Raw genomic sequence first — 15,947 nt, forward strand, 5'->3', positions numbered from 1 at the left:
TAAAAGCACAAGATAAACACTTTGCAGACGTACCATGGTGTTGCAACACAATGTGCGTAGACAATGAGCATGTACACTCTTTTGACCATGAAAAATGAGAAAACATGAAAAAGGAAGACAACTTTCGCTTAGAAAGAGTGCTCGTTGTGTATGATTCCTCTAATGCATGAGCGATGGGATCATGTGATCGTGGTGGAGGATGTAAAATCTGTAGATCAGACTGATCTTCAATGAAAATAGGAGAGTGATGAGGAGCCTGGGGTGTTTCAACATATTTATGATTAGAAGCGGAACTAACCTCAAGATAGTGAGGACCTGACATAACCATCAGCTCGAGCTGAAGTGCCTCGACAACTTGAGGGGTTTCCACTTCATCATTAGGTAGATCGTCAAAGACTGGTGGCTTAGAAAGATAAACAACAAGTGAATCAACATCATGATTAAATGAAGGAGTAAAGAGATCACGGTGGCCACGATAAAAAAAATTGAGATGTTCATCGGAATCCTCATGATCTAATGAATCATATAGAGGGGTTGATGAGAAACAAAAAAATTTCACCCTCTAAGTTTTCAGAAAGAAAAGATGACAGATTGGGTAGATTCAGAAAGAAAGATGTGTCCTCTCTGCAATCAAATGACAAAATGACATTCAGCGTGTTCTGTGAATGATCAGAAGTAAAAAAATTCAGGGATGAATTTTCACAAGATAAATCAGAAATGGAAGAATCACAAAAGATGTCAGGAAACAACAGATGAGGTGTGGATGGAAGGAGGTCATCCTTCACCGCATGTTCTTCTTCAGATTCCCACACATACTCATCATAAATGACAGTGCAGGTTGGCTACTCAACATGAACTTTGTCGACAAATTGATCCTTGTGAACAATGAATGTGGAGTCCGGAATGGGAGAACACATCACAGTACAATTCAGAGGATCAACAGAACGAGAGGATAGAGGTTGAGAGAACAAGTTCACGTGACAACCAACATGCTTTCAAGCCAAATCTGCACAGATATCTAGAGCAGGTGGGATGGGAGGATGTGACAGTTCAATAGATAGGTTTGCAACTTCTCCCACCTCACACTACAGAGCTAGAGCTGTTTGATGAGAAGCAGAAGGAGGGTCACTAGTGACAGCAACCTTGTCCATCTTGGGTTTAGTAACTTTAACATCGAGGTATGTTGGGAGGGGTTCGAATGATTCTAACACATGAGTATTTTCAGATATGTGAAGAAGATAGTCAAATATTTCATTGAGAAATTTCCAATATTTTTCATCTTCTGGGATTTGAAAAGAGAGATTGCAGAAGCGATTCCAAAATTTCAAAAGGGATTTATCAGGTGCTTTCCATAATTGATGAATTTTTGTATTGAGTGTTTTAATATCATAATGATAGAAAGCACGGGCCAACTCTCCAATCATCTGATCATAAGAGTGAATGGAGGTTGTAAGCAATGTGACACACCATTGTAGTGCATGCCCTTTGAGCGTAAATGCAAACATTGAGCAGGCAATGTTGTTCTCAAGGACTTCATTCCTTTCACAAAAACCCATGAAGGCAACTTTGTGACTAACAAAAGTTTCTCCACCTTCACCATCATATGTGAAACGTGACAAGTCATTAAGGAGGTCCTTAGACACTTCAAAATCACGTCCATGAGATAGACATGTCGAGGATTAACTTTAATGTAACTCCTGAAGAATGTGGAGAGATTCAAAACAGACTTTGAGGACTCAAATTTTCATCTAGTCCTCCTTCTAGTGCTAGAACTGTTGATGGTACTGGACCCACCAACATTTTAGGGGATCTCCCTAGTAAGAAGTCCCAACTATACCTCAGACCATTTGGAGTAGGAGTCCCAAAAATGGGTAGTAAAGCAATGCCTTAACTACAATAGCATGCAAGGTAAGTGTGATATCTTAGTCGGAAGCAAGTGTGTGACCTTGTAACAAGTCAAGTGAGATGCATGGTGTGTTATCACATGAAGGGGAAAAGGAAGTGTGTCCCTTAGAAGCCTATAATAGTACGCAACCTGAAAGGAACACATAAGTTGAATGACATCACAAGCTGGAAAGCGGAACAGTCCACAATCCAAAGTGACGGGTTAAACCAACAAGACGTCTGCAACAAGATTCATACAATTGCATACAAAATAGTTCATACACAAATGCGTAAGTTAAATAACATACATTGCTAAAGTAACCAGAATATTCGAACAAAAATAACAACATATGCATGAAAATGTGTTGGCTCTATTATATATATTAAGTGAAAGTTCCCTCCATGCATTCACCATTGACAACCATTAGCCCCAATAGTGGAACATTACTGTCAACACCGTCTGCTCCTCCAAAGAGACGTGCTTGCCCTACACTATGGAGAAGCTAAGGCTCATCACAATACTCTCCAAGCCTTCTCTAAGCAATGCCTAGCCAAAATCTTGGCTCCCAAAAAGCCTGTACTATGAGTTATGAGGTTCTATATATAACAAAGGGTGGGGTGACCCTTGACATACCCATTTGAATCTTGAACTATCCTTATAGCTCTTCACATTACATAGTGACTGTTCACAATCCACTAATGAAACTTGGAATTTCACTTACAATATATTTACAATAATACACTTTCCACATATGCCTATGTGGGAAAAAAATAGGCTTGAGTTAGCTTGACAAGACAAACATCACTTGGGGTCTTGGGGAAAGACCAACTCGGTAACCTCCTCATGATGGTATCCGGTGACGAACTAATACCAAGCTTAGTATTGCGCTATTATGTCCCTATACTATTTGGTGACGTCTTTGTTGAAGTGGACTCTTGCCTCCATGGATTCTAGGTATATGGTTCTGAAACATCTGTCCAACTCATCTTGAAGCATGCACAACATTGTCCTAAGTGTTGCTGGACCACCGATGTACTTCTATATGTTCTTTGCGTTGAGGTGCAAGTCATCGTTGATTGCTTTGGCCATCAACTACTCTATGTACTTGTCGACATCCAGCATAACTTGGTTCTTCCTCATGGCTTGGCTGAGGGTTTCGATGGAACGGATCTTGTGTTTTCACACTATGACATCTAGATTCTTGAATAACGTTGCATAGGAAGCCTCAATGCTAGTGATGAGTGGAGGGAGATTCTCATAGTTCTGGATCAACATCTGAATTTGTGCTTTGTCTAGCTTAGCCTGTGGCTTCATCCTCTTATGCAAGTAAAGTGGGGCTCCCTTGTACCTCATTTTCCATTCTTGCATGTGCGCAATAGCAATGTGAATGTCTTTGAGAGTTTGTGTTGTCTGCACGCATTGCTACTGAAATTCGTATAGATGGACAATTGATTTGTGTACGGTGACAAGTTTGTTATACATTGTCTGCATGGTGGTCTCTAAAGTTGATATCTTCGCTAGTATTACTTTCTTCATTTCTGCCATAGCGGATCCTGTAGACTGCTCTATTCTCTGCTTGGCCTCTTGCAATTCCTTCACCATCCGATCATTCTCTGCTATCAAGAACTTGACTGTCAAACTCGTGGCTTCTGCATAAGCCTTAGAAGCATCGACCATGGCAACTGGATGTCTTCTAACGTCTAGTACAATCAACCTTTCTTCTGTGTGCGCAGGTGATGTATGATAATTCAGGAACTTCTTTCTTCGTGCATGTACAATCCTCTGTTATGACTCGTCAAATGCCAGATTGTACACATCTGTCTCCAGATCATCATCAAGGAGAAAAACTTCTCCTTTCTTTCTCCGGACTGGTTGTGATTCTAGAGGTGGTGGAGACTGTGATGCGTCCTCTGATGCCCTTAGCATGAGATCAATGTCTTGGTCATGTAGATCATGTTTCGTCTCCATGTTTGTTTCGTCAACCAGCTACTCAACCTGCTGATAAAATTCTTGAACCTGCACTTGCTCACCTTATTCTTCATTTGCTGGCTGCTATGCTTCTTCAACCTGTATTTGTGTAGTTTTCTCTGTCAGTGCGCCTTATCCTTCTTCCTGTTCATGTTTATGCCTTTCTTCCCTTTCTCTCCTCCTGAGATCTTGCTTTGCTTTCAGCTTCTTCTCCAAATCTACTCTCTCAACAAGAGTATCTTCTCGAAACTTGTAGCTTTGCTCAATCTCTGCGTTGTTGGAAATCTTCCTCTTGCCTTTTTCTTGTGCCTGTTTGCTACTTGTTGCTGCTATTGTTGTTGCTTCTTTTGGTGCTGTTGCCTGTAGTGTTGCTTTCCACTCTACCGTTATGCTGCTCGGTTCATTGAACCTATAGGAGTTGTAGCAATACCTCCAAGGATCTTCCTCTAGCCAATGGCATGCCCCGTGGATCCATGGGTAGTACACCTTCACATAGTGGTTCTTACATATGCAGTGAGGATCATACGGATTGAAGTTCTTGGTGTCAAACCCAAACTTCTTCAAGTCCTTGGCCTCAACATCTGCTTCTTTCAAGGTATGGATCTCGTACAAACCAATCCACAAAGGAAGAGTGGGTCATGTTGCCTTCTTCCTCCTCTGCAGTCCTGCTGATAACCCCGTGGAGATGTGGTATGCAATCTCTTGCATGACTAGCTTGTCTGTGGCAAACCTTGGTAGCTCATGCGGAGACTTCTCTGCACCAAACATCTTGATGAAGGTACCACAGGGTGAGGCATACCAATCTACAATGTTAACCAATGTCTGCATCGCTTCTTGGGACAGGCAAGGTGGATCATGTTTGAATATCATCTTGTACAATGGGGTGATGAACTGGTTAGACAACCTTACCATAACTCAGTAGTTGCACTTAGAGAGAAACTTGCAATAGACGTTCACAACATCATTTGATGGTGTCCATGTCCAACGAATGCCAGGGAATTGTTGTTGGACACAAATTTCATCAAGCAGGTATGCAAACATGAAGAATATTGCTTGTCCATCCTTAGGCGAACTCCAGGCATTAGACACATGCACTTTCAGCTGAAGAGCCAACATGTCTGACTAGTTGAAAGGCCTTCATTTTTCAACTAATCTAACATAACAACCCAACTATGCGGGAAGGTCTCCATGCTTTCTTGACCATACACGTGACATGTGAAGATGACCAGAAGTTGGTAAGACTTCCTATGTGATTTCGTCTTTTATGTTGAAAATAGCAACAAGAAATGATAAAAAAAGAATCTAGAAATTCCAGTTTAATTTGTCCTTGAATTAAACTGAGAATTAAAAGCAAATCCTTTTCTCATAGCAACTTGTAAATAGTTAATTAATTTTAATTAACTTAATTAGCTTAGGAATTTCGAGTTGGAAGTCTTTCTGAAGTCATGTATATGTTCTCCCTATATTATAGGGGTCTAGGATGAGTTAAGTATGAGTGGTAATTAGTTAACTCAGTTTATTGAGTTAAGTCTAGTTAAATTAGTTCCAAATTGTTTGAGGAACTAATAGTGAGTTAACAGTCAGTTGATGCATTAGTGCACTCAACTAGTGCTACTCCAGTTAACTGAATATTCCCTCATCAGAAACTCATGCATGTCGATTCTAAGAAATACCCAGTTGAGACTAGAGTGCAGGGACAATGTACTATCTGTTGTATAATTTTTTGAGTTGTATAGATGGTGCATGCAATCAGGAACTGAACCTAGAAGGGATTGCACAGTTATTGATGAGGAATTTTCCTTTAAATACAAAGTAATTCTCCCAAGAATAGTGAAAATAATTAGAAGCTTGGAGGCCTAGAAATTTGGCTATGTATTGGCCAAATGAAGTCATCAAGCGGAGGATAGGAAATACTTGTGCAGGTTAAGCTCAAGGTTGAGCAGAGCATATTTTATTTATCCAAATTCTTTGACCAAGGGTGTAAGGAAATAGGGACTTGGAGAGCTATAGAATTGGCTAAGTGTTGGCCAAGAGCTTTCTTGTGAGTTGGAGATTGATTTTACTAAGTGCTGGGATTTTTCTTGTGAGAATAAGCATTGTATTATCATCTTGGATTTCTGATTAATGCAATATAGATAGTGGGGTTTTGAGTTGTGGCTTTCCCTGGATATTTATTGTGTTATGTGCCATTTATGTTCTTCCTCTTGTAGATTATTGTTTTGCTCGATCTTTATGTGCTTCTGCTATAAAGAATAGAAGTAGATTCTTGTCTCTTGTTTTAGTAGATTACATGAGCTTGTGAATCTACAGGATTTTCTACATTTTAGACCTAGTTGGGTGTCGTCATGATCTTCGATGGCTATTTTACCCAATGCTTCATGATATCTCTAGTGTTTACATTGTTGTTGGGAGTGAAGAACAGTGCATCCATGTGGTTCACCGGTTGTGGCAAGTGATACATCTAATGGTAGTTTTCCGACCTGAAGGTGGAAATTTGTGTCCCACTGGTATTGCTCAAAGTCATAGTGTCAGGATCGGTATGTGAGACAACAAAGTGAATGATGTCTGTGCATGGGAAGATGGGGTACCTACATGCAACCCTATACACGCTTGACTTGTGAATGTTGACATAGACTTGTCGATCTTCCAGATCTTCCTTGAAACTGCCTGCAAATATGTCCTTTATTTCTTGCCATGTGATCTTCATGTCCTTCTCTACAAATAGTTGTGTTTCTGCATAGATGGGAAAGTTCATTGGCACCTGTTCAACCACATATCCAGTGTTGCTCTCTATAATGTCCTTTGATCCATCTCTCTTGGAAACCATGATGATTGTACTCCTAAGAGACTGCTCAGCAACTGATGTACCTGGTGACAGAGTGGTCACTCACGGCAAGCACGTGTTAGCTTAAAAACACAATGCACTTCAAGGATCAATCATGAAACAGGCTTGGTGACTGTTGGGCAAGATTTCTTAGTTGTGACTCTCAGAGCTAAGGGATTGTCAGCTGGAACTGTTCATTGTGCAGTCCTAGCTGCCAATGAGATGGTTGCTGACTGGAACTGTTGGAAATACTAAGAGGGGGCCTGAATCAAAATTTATTTTCAATTGTTATTTTTACAAGTTATATCAGTTATATTTAGAACACAAAATGAACAATAAGAATAAACGATTTTATTGATTTCTTCTTTACAATAAATCAAGTACAATATACGTAGGGATCCAACCCTAAATGAAAACGTCGATCTTCAATCTCCTAGGCTCCAACCTATATTTTCCAAGCATTGACCTCGACTTCCAAGGCTCCAACCTTGTCAATTTCAAGGCACCAACCCTATATCTGGTTCAGGCTTTGACCTAGTTTCTTGAGGGCTCTGATCCTCTAGGGCTCCAACCCTATCTTCTAAGGCACCAACCTTGTATTTTGAGGCTCCAACCATTGCTTTACTTTGTCAAGATATATTTGATTATACTTCATTGCTCCCAATGTCTTCTTCAATGAGCCCTGCCAATCTTCGCTTAGTCTTCACTTTGGTCTCTACGTTACATCATCAATGACAACCTTGTTCTCTTACAAGCTGTCACCACTTCTCTTCATCATACCCAAGCAATTTCTCCAAGTTACCTCATGATGACATTATTGATGCATCGTGGTTTTCAATGTTATCTTCAAGATTACTTTACTAAAATGTCTTCAATAGTGACTCCAAGTTCAGTCATGGCAACTCAACAAGAAGGCTCCAATCTGAGACCTTCTTTAATATCACTCCACAATGATTTTATTCCTTCAATAAGATTCTTCACTGTACATGTTCAAAAACACGGTGGTTTATTGTATAATGTAGGTCTCCACCATTAGTCTTCACTGCAGCTATATCTTAGAGTATTAATGCTGCAATCAAGGAGGTTACTAATATGTTGTACCTTAGTCTTCAAGTTATACATCAGTCCATAGCCAACAATACACCATAGTCTTGTTATACCACAAGGAGATCACCAACTTCGTGCCACTGTCTTACCCTCTATCTAAGCCACTGTCTGCACCTTAATTCGAGGTCCTAATAATATCTTTGTTCGACTATCTGAGCCTCTATATACCTCTGCCTGAGCTATTGTACTATCACAATACGAGATAAACAGTGATCCAAGCCTTTGTGTATGTTGCTATAGATATCACAATGCGAAATTTTAGGAGTAAAGGTATAATCTGAAGTTTTAGGTTATTGGCCACTATTCCACATATCCAAGACTTAGTCCGAGTCCTTTATAGGTTGGTTTTCAAGTCCAAGTAGGTGTCTCCAAATTTCATGCTTTAGTTCCAGCACACAGCCTTCAAAAATACTGTACACTAGGCTCCATGGATCTACATTCTAACAGTGGATTTGACTCCTCAAATGACTGTATATGGGACTTCAACAAAATACCTTTACCGAGTCCCCTTTACACCATTAAAGTGGCTACAAAACACTCTATCCAAACCCCCCTTAACATATCACTTCAACACTCAATTTCAGATTAGAAGGCTCCAAATAATGCTACAATCCAACTTATGTTCAAGTTCTAGCCTCCTGACTGTGTTTTCACCATGCTGAAATATTGTTCTCAAGATGTTTTAACCCAACAGAAATATTTTTAGCCCAAAACAGTGAACTTCCTTGTCTCCTCGGCCTCCTAAACTTCTCTGCCCTCTCACTGTATTAACTCTGAATTTCTTGACCGAAATGATGGTTGAAATGAGAGACCCGAAGCCTTATTTATACATGTTTTGCATCATAATGAACAGTCATGTCTATTCGAGGAAAGGCCGACATGAATGTTTGAGTGTAGGTCGGCTAGAATTTTTAAAAATATTATTTTAAAACTTGAAATTTCATTTTCTCACAAACTATTGGGAGTTAGGGGTTGAGTGAAAGCTCGTTCGAAAGAGGAAAGTGTCCTCTTCAAGATGTTGAAGGAGCCAATTTGATAGGATGTCTCAAAGGTGACAAAAAATAATTTTTTTGTGACTATTCTTAAAAAAATTAGTGCAGACCATGGGATGACTGTTTTGGAATTTGCAGACCTTGATTCTTCATGTATAAGGATATAGGGACTAGAATTTAAGGGATTTTTCATAAGGGCTCCAAGGTAGACTTCCAACCACCATCCATATCATCAAGGGGTTACATGTCTAGGACAGATTTTAGAGTGTCTTCACATGAGCTCTTCATTAAGATAAGTATCTTTATTTCATTAAAGGCATGGTCACTATGAGCATCAATCAAAGAGGGCTTGCCATCATAGGCACATGATTGGTACTTAGGGATTATACATCAATCTTTTAGTTTAGGGAACCACGACCATCTTAGAATCCTTCATCTAGAGTAAGGACATCATCATGGTTTTAGGGCTACTTCATCAAGAGCAAGAGTATCATAATATACATGATGTTATGGCATCTTCATGGTTAGTTCAAGAACTTTCATCACTAGGGAATTATGATCAATGGGCATCTAGGTATTATGATCAATGGGAATCTAGGGCATCACACATCATAAGAATTTTCCATCATAAACAATGCCATATTTACATCAATGACAACCTTGACTAACAGGAACTACGTAGAGCATAGTCTAGCTAGGCTTGCTGTGGACTGGAACTGGGCAATGCATAATCCAGTCTAGATTGATTTTTGGCTGGGACTGCGCAATCCCAATGGGAAAGAGTAGGCACTGCCTCCCAGAACTGTGCAGAGCAAAGCTGGAGGGTAGTAACATTAACATTAAATACTAGGAATTGGCTACTAAGCGTTTGTCCATAATGAGAATTAATTCTCAGTCAAGCTATAGGTTGCAATAAGACTCTACATGCTTATTAATTTGATCACAGTGCTCAAATTTTTCTTCAAGAGTGACTCTTTTCTTTTGTGATCATATCTTTTGCACTTAAAAATATTATCCATTTAATTCTTTATCGCATGCGAGTGAGATCAAGGGTGGCTAATTCTGTTTCAATACAAGCTCCATTAATTTGTTCCTACGCATCATGTTTCTTCACTGTCTTGAATCAAAGAACTCATCAATTTCCATTGTCATTGACCCTATTATATTAGGTTGTACACTCAAACCATGTACTCACAATAGTTGTCAACCCGTTCAATGCCTGGTATCCACTACTGTCGTGCAACGCCAAAATTGGCACACCTACCAAACAAGGAGAAGAACGTACCAAATAGATACCAACCCGTTCATATTCACATGTATTAATCCCTTAGCCCATGACCCTTTTTTCCTTATTTCCTTTGTCCAGAAGGCCCTTGGTCACAATAACACATGATAGTGCTGCAAAACAACCACAAACCAACTCCTAGGTGTGTCTATATATATAGCCCTGAGGGCTTAAATTAAGTGCATCAACCCTTTTGCATCCATGGTCACATGGTGCCCACAAGACCAAGTCTTGGGCAAGCCTTCTCCTCCGAGAGTATGTGTAGTGTGGGGTCCTCTCGCTACGTTCACTGGCTAATCAAAGGCTTGTCGGGATGACTTGTAATGCCCCTACAATGCCTTTCCATCCTCACACCTTTTATTTGTTTTTGGGCTAACATATCTGTTAGTTTTTTGTAGCATCAGATGTTCTCTAGCCATGAAAATTGGTGGAGAGAACAAGGCACATGATTTCTAAAGAACCCAGAAATTGTTTGGTGAAATTCCACCCAAATTGTATTTTATTAAAATAATTAATATTTTTAATGGGGTTCCTAAGTCTAAACTTAGGAAAATTAAAATATTAATGGATATTAATCAAAATATGGGTGAGGATGATCTAGAAGGCAGATCAAGTCAAGTTTTAATCTTAGCATTTGATTAGAGACTTAATCTCGGCTGTTGAAGTCTCAATGAGAAAAGTATAAGAAGGAGGCTTGGGGTTCATTTAGAGATAAACATAGAGAACAAATTGATTTGGAGTTTGATTTATGGGGCTAGGACACTGAGAATTCGAACGGAGTGATCAATTGAACTAGAGGAGTAGGGATAGTTCAGGAGTACCGATAGAGAGGCATATAGAAGCTAGTGTAGGCAGCGCAGCAGCTAGGAGGACTGATGTTGGGCCAATCTGGGCCCATGCAGGCCTAACGTAGAGCCAAAATGGCTAGCACAGAAGTTGAAGCTTCCCTCCACGCAGAAAGTCGGAACTTTCGGGGAATTGCCGAAATAGTTGGAAAGGTTGATGTAGTGGGTAGAAGAGACAGCGCAGAGCCTATAAAGTTGACGCAGGGCCTACGTAGGGCCAGCGCAGAGGTAGCCGAGGTTAGCTAGTTTTACTGCCAGATTAGCCGAAATCTATTGGGTGAAGTGAGGTAAAAATCACTCAGATTTTTCTCCATTGCATTTCTCTGTCACTAGTTTTCTGAGAAGGAAACCAACATTTTATTCAGAACTACTGCTTAATAATAGAAAACCCTCAGAGATGCAGCACCGTTTTTCCTGCATTGGGTTTTTCCGAGGAATATTTTGTCCAAAAATAATTGTGTCCTATATATCTTGTTCTTTGCTCAATTTTCTCTCTCTTGTAATCAAATATTAAAGTAGTGTAGCTGCAGAAGTAATTTTCTTCAGTATGCAGAGAATAACATGATGAATGTATATTAAAATCAAGTAGGTGAAGTAAATTCAGATTTGTTGCAGTAGGGGTTCCTTGAGACTAGGAATTTTCACATGGTATCAGAGGATTGATTTTGAAACATGAAGAGCAGATCCAGTACTGAGAAGAGAGGCCAATAGTTGCATTTGGCAGCAATTCAAATCCAAGGAAATCTCTCTTTGAGAGAGTCAACAAAGAGGTACGATTTTCGAATCGTGAGCTTGCAGAGGCAGAGGGAGTGACGTAGAGCCTCAACGCAGTGCTTGAAGGGTGTAGTTTCTATCAGGGTATAAATTCGTCGGAAAAGAGAGAAGACACATAGAATGAGAATTTTCTCCTCAGAGAATTTTTCTCACCAAAATTTTGAATTTCTCACTTGTCGGGCAGCAGTGTTGAGCAGTGACTAGAGGAGTCAATTCGACAGTTTGGGTGAGATGGCATTGCATGGTTTTAGAGATCAAGACAAGTTGGAAGGAGTTTCCAACTATATCATATGGAAGACTAGAATCTTAGTTGTTATGGAAGAATATGACCTCGAAGCCTATGTCAAGAATGTTGTGGTTGTTCCTGCTGACAATGATCAAAATAAGTACAAGGCCAAGAAGGGGAAAGCGAAGAGGTTCATTGTTGATGGAGTTCGAGATCATATGGTGTCACACTTGCAGGGCAAAGATATAGCCCGAGAGATGTGAGAAGCCTTGTCTTCACTGTATGAAGGCTCTTCTGAACAACATAAGATGTATTTAGAACAGAAGTTGCAACGTATATTGATGCAGAAGGGAGAAGGACTTGACTCCTATCTTCAACATCTTCAGGACACCAGAGACCAACTTTTTGCAGTGGGGTCTACTCCTCAGTCTACCGCGATGGTAAGGACGACCCTGAATGGAGTCTCAGATGAACAACAAGTCTTCGTCCAAAGCATACTGGGCAAGGAAAGACTGCCTTCATGGGAGGAGATGTTGGAGACCCTACAACAAGTGGAATTAAGGAGGGACTTGGTAAAGGTCAACCTTAATGGCAGCAGTGGGAGTGGCACGAATTCCAAGGAGGAGGAGGAGAACGCAACTCTAGCATCAAAGGGAAAACATAAGAATAAGCGAAAGAAGGACATTTCAAAGGAGAAATGTTTCAAATGTGGTGAGATGGGCCACTTTGCATCCCAGTGTCCTTTGAAGCAAAAGGATAAGGATGAGAAACATGATCCTAAGGCTGCGCTAGCAAATATTGACAAACATGAGTTTGCCAAGAGTTCCCACGCATCTCCAGGAGGGAAATGGGGTGATATTGAGCTGTAGTTGGGAGGAATACATGTGGGAAAGATCCTTGAGGAGTCCACCTCTTCGATCAATTCCTTGCTATGGGAGCCCGAGATTTAGTAGTAGCAAGATGGACTTAGTGTTAGATGATGTAGTGGACTTTTCGGAGAGACAGATGCAGTAGACGGAGACCAGAGACTGATCAACGCAGAGCAAGGTTGGCACAGTGCAGAAGTCAGTAGCAGTGCAGAAGATTCAGAGGGTTAGAGACTAGTAAGATTCCAACATTCATGGTATTATGTTGAACATAGTTAAGTTTAGTTAGGTTTGGATGTTTTTCAGTTGCTTCTCTCAGCAACTAAGTTGCAATACGAATACAATGTTAGCAGTGGGAGTGCTAGTAGCATAACAAATGCATCATTTGAGAGGGAGTTGTAGTATAGATGTATCCGTGGCAGTGGTAGTGTCATGGGAAGTAGTACAGTAGTAGAAACATCATAGCATTGGTGGAAACAATAATGCAGAAAGGTGACGCTTTAGAGGCAGAGCAACATATTGTTGGACATTGTTGCTAGAGCACTTTCCTTGCTAAGAGGGAGTGCTATTTTTTGGTAGCATCGGATGTGATCTAGCCATGAAAATTGGTGGAGAGGGCTAAGGCACATGATTTCTAAAAAACCCAAAAAATGGTTTGGTGAAATTCCACCCGAATTGTATTTTATTAAAATAATTACTATTTTTAATGGGGTTCCTAAGTCTAAACTTAGGAAAATAAAAATATTAAAAGGTATTAATCAAAATATGGGTGAGAATGATCTAGAAGGTGGATCAAGTCAATTTTTAATCTTACTTGTTGATTAGAGACTTAAACTTGTCCGTTGAAGTCTCAATGAGAAAACTATAAGAAGGAGGCTTGTGGTTCATTTAGAGACACACGGAGAGAACAAATTGATCTGGAGTTTGATTTCAGGGGCTAGGAAGCTGAGAATTCAAACTAAGTGATCAGTTGCAGCAAAGGGGTAGGGATAGTTTGGGAGTACTGATAGAGAGGCAGAGAGAAGCTAGTGGAGGTAGTGCAGCAGCCAGGAGGACTGACGTTGGGCCAAACTGGGCCCACACAGGCCTAACGTAGAGCCAGAAGGGCCAGTGCAGAAGCTAAAGCTACCCTCCACACAGAAAGTCGAAACTGTTAGGGAACTACCGGAACAACTGGGAAGGTTGACGTAGTGGGTAGAAGAGACATACCAAAGCTGACATAGAGCCTGTAAGGCTGACGCGAGCCCTACGCAGAGCCAACAAAGAGGTAGTCGGGGTTAGCGAGTTTTGCTTCCAGATCAGCCGAAATTTGTCAAGTGAAGTGAGGTAAAACTCACTCAGATTTTCAGCCATTTTACTTCTCTGTCACTAGTTTGTCGAGAGGGAAATAAGCATTGTATTCAGAAGTACTGCTTAATAATAGAAAACCCTCAGAGCTGTTGCACTGGTTTTCCTGCAATGTGTTTTTCTGGGGACTATTTTTGTTGAGATTGCAACAAGATGATGGAGCTTAGTGAAAAGAGTCGCCTTCACTAAGTGGGCCCGCAGGCTATTTTTGGCGCAAGTCTATTTTTAGACTATGTCTATTTTTAGACATATGGATCATGTCTATGTTTATGGATGATTGATCAAGTTGGGAAAAATAGATGGACTTCTATTTTTGATGAAAGTGTGAGTGATCACAGTGTGAGTGATCAAGTCTATTTTTAGACTGGCTATCAAAAATAGAAAAGTCAAATATTATTATCTCACAATAATATTTGGACTATAAACTTAATCTTATTCTCTTGGAGCACTTCAGTTTGAGCTACGGAAGTGGCACATGCAGCTGTCAGAAGGAAATTCGTTTTTCTTATGAGTCAGTTGAGTTGTTGCATGCATGACTTCAGTTAGAACTCAAGTGAGTTGAGTTTAGTGGACTGGAGGTACAGTTGATGGAGTTGTGTTCAGTTTAACTTAGTTAAACTGGTTGTAGTTAGTCTAACTGCAGATAGACTAATGATGAGTTGTTAAACTAATTATTAACTCATAATACAACTAAAGAATACATCAGTTAACTCAGTTGCATGTCAGTGCATGTTCAGTTCAACAAGGACAGGTGGTAGAGAATCAGATTGCTATCAGTTGTGACTATAGTTGTGCACCAGATCTTTCACAATCAAAGGATTGAGTATGCCAATGAGTTTGCTCACGTATTTGGCCCGCATTTTAGCCTTTGCTCACGTCCACAAAGAGTGAGTGACTATTTTGCAAGTGAAAATCGAGTTTGGGAAGCTATTCTCATGAGTTCTTGAGAAGGTATTGAGCAGGGGAGGCAGGCAAGTAGTGGAAGAGATTTGGAGATCAGATCTGAGCTGTATTGTGTGTAACAGAGGTGGAGATACTTGTGAGAAGTATTATGCTGTGTAATGTTACATGACTCAATCATTAATATACAGATAGTGTGGGGTTTTTAGCGAGATGCTTTCCCCGTGATACATATTGTGTTAATGTGTGAATGCTCTTGATGTTTTATTGTTATTGATGCTGCTATATTCTTGATCAACGTAGAGGAGATTATGTATTATACATGTTCCGCTTAAATTGTATGATCAGGATAATCTCTGTTGAATATGTGTTAAATTATTCAAAATTTCTACATGGTATCAGAGCTAGATAATTGTAGAAAAAGTTTCTACATGGTATCGGAGCTAGATAATTGTAGAAAAAGTTTCTACAATTTTGTCCAAAAATAATTGTGTCCTATGCATCTTGTTCTTTGCTCAATTTTCTGTATCATGTAATCAAATATTAAAGTAGTGTATGCTCCATAAGTAATTTTCTTCAGTATTCAGAGAATAACTTGATGAATGTATATTAAAATCAAGTAGGTGAAGTAGATTCATATTTGTTGCAGTAGGGGTTCCTTGAGACTAGGAATTTCCACAATCTCGTGGTTTCTTAGCACACAAAACCACCACAAAACAAGTCATGGGTGGCTTTCAATGCATCAACAAAATCGTCAATTTTCAGGAATTTTTTAGTCTCCCACTCCGTCTTTTGCCATAAATTCCTGGCACTTTTGTTTTGAATCCTTTTAAATCCCCCAGACTCCATTTAGTGAACTTAGGTGAAATTGGGGTCTACCCTCTCGATTGACATTGGTTTTTGAGTGCTACTATCAGTCCAACTTGTC

The sequence above is a fragment of the Pinus tabuliformis genome, chromosome 4_2 (genome assembly GCF_031772625.1).
Source record: "Pinus tabuliformis cultivar Carrire ecotype Pingquan chromosome 4_2, CPIR1, whole genome shotgun sequence".
NCBI lineage: Eukaryota > Viridiplantae > Streptophyta > Pinopsida > Pinales > Pinaceae > Pinus > Pinus tabuliformis.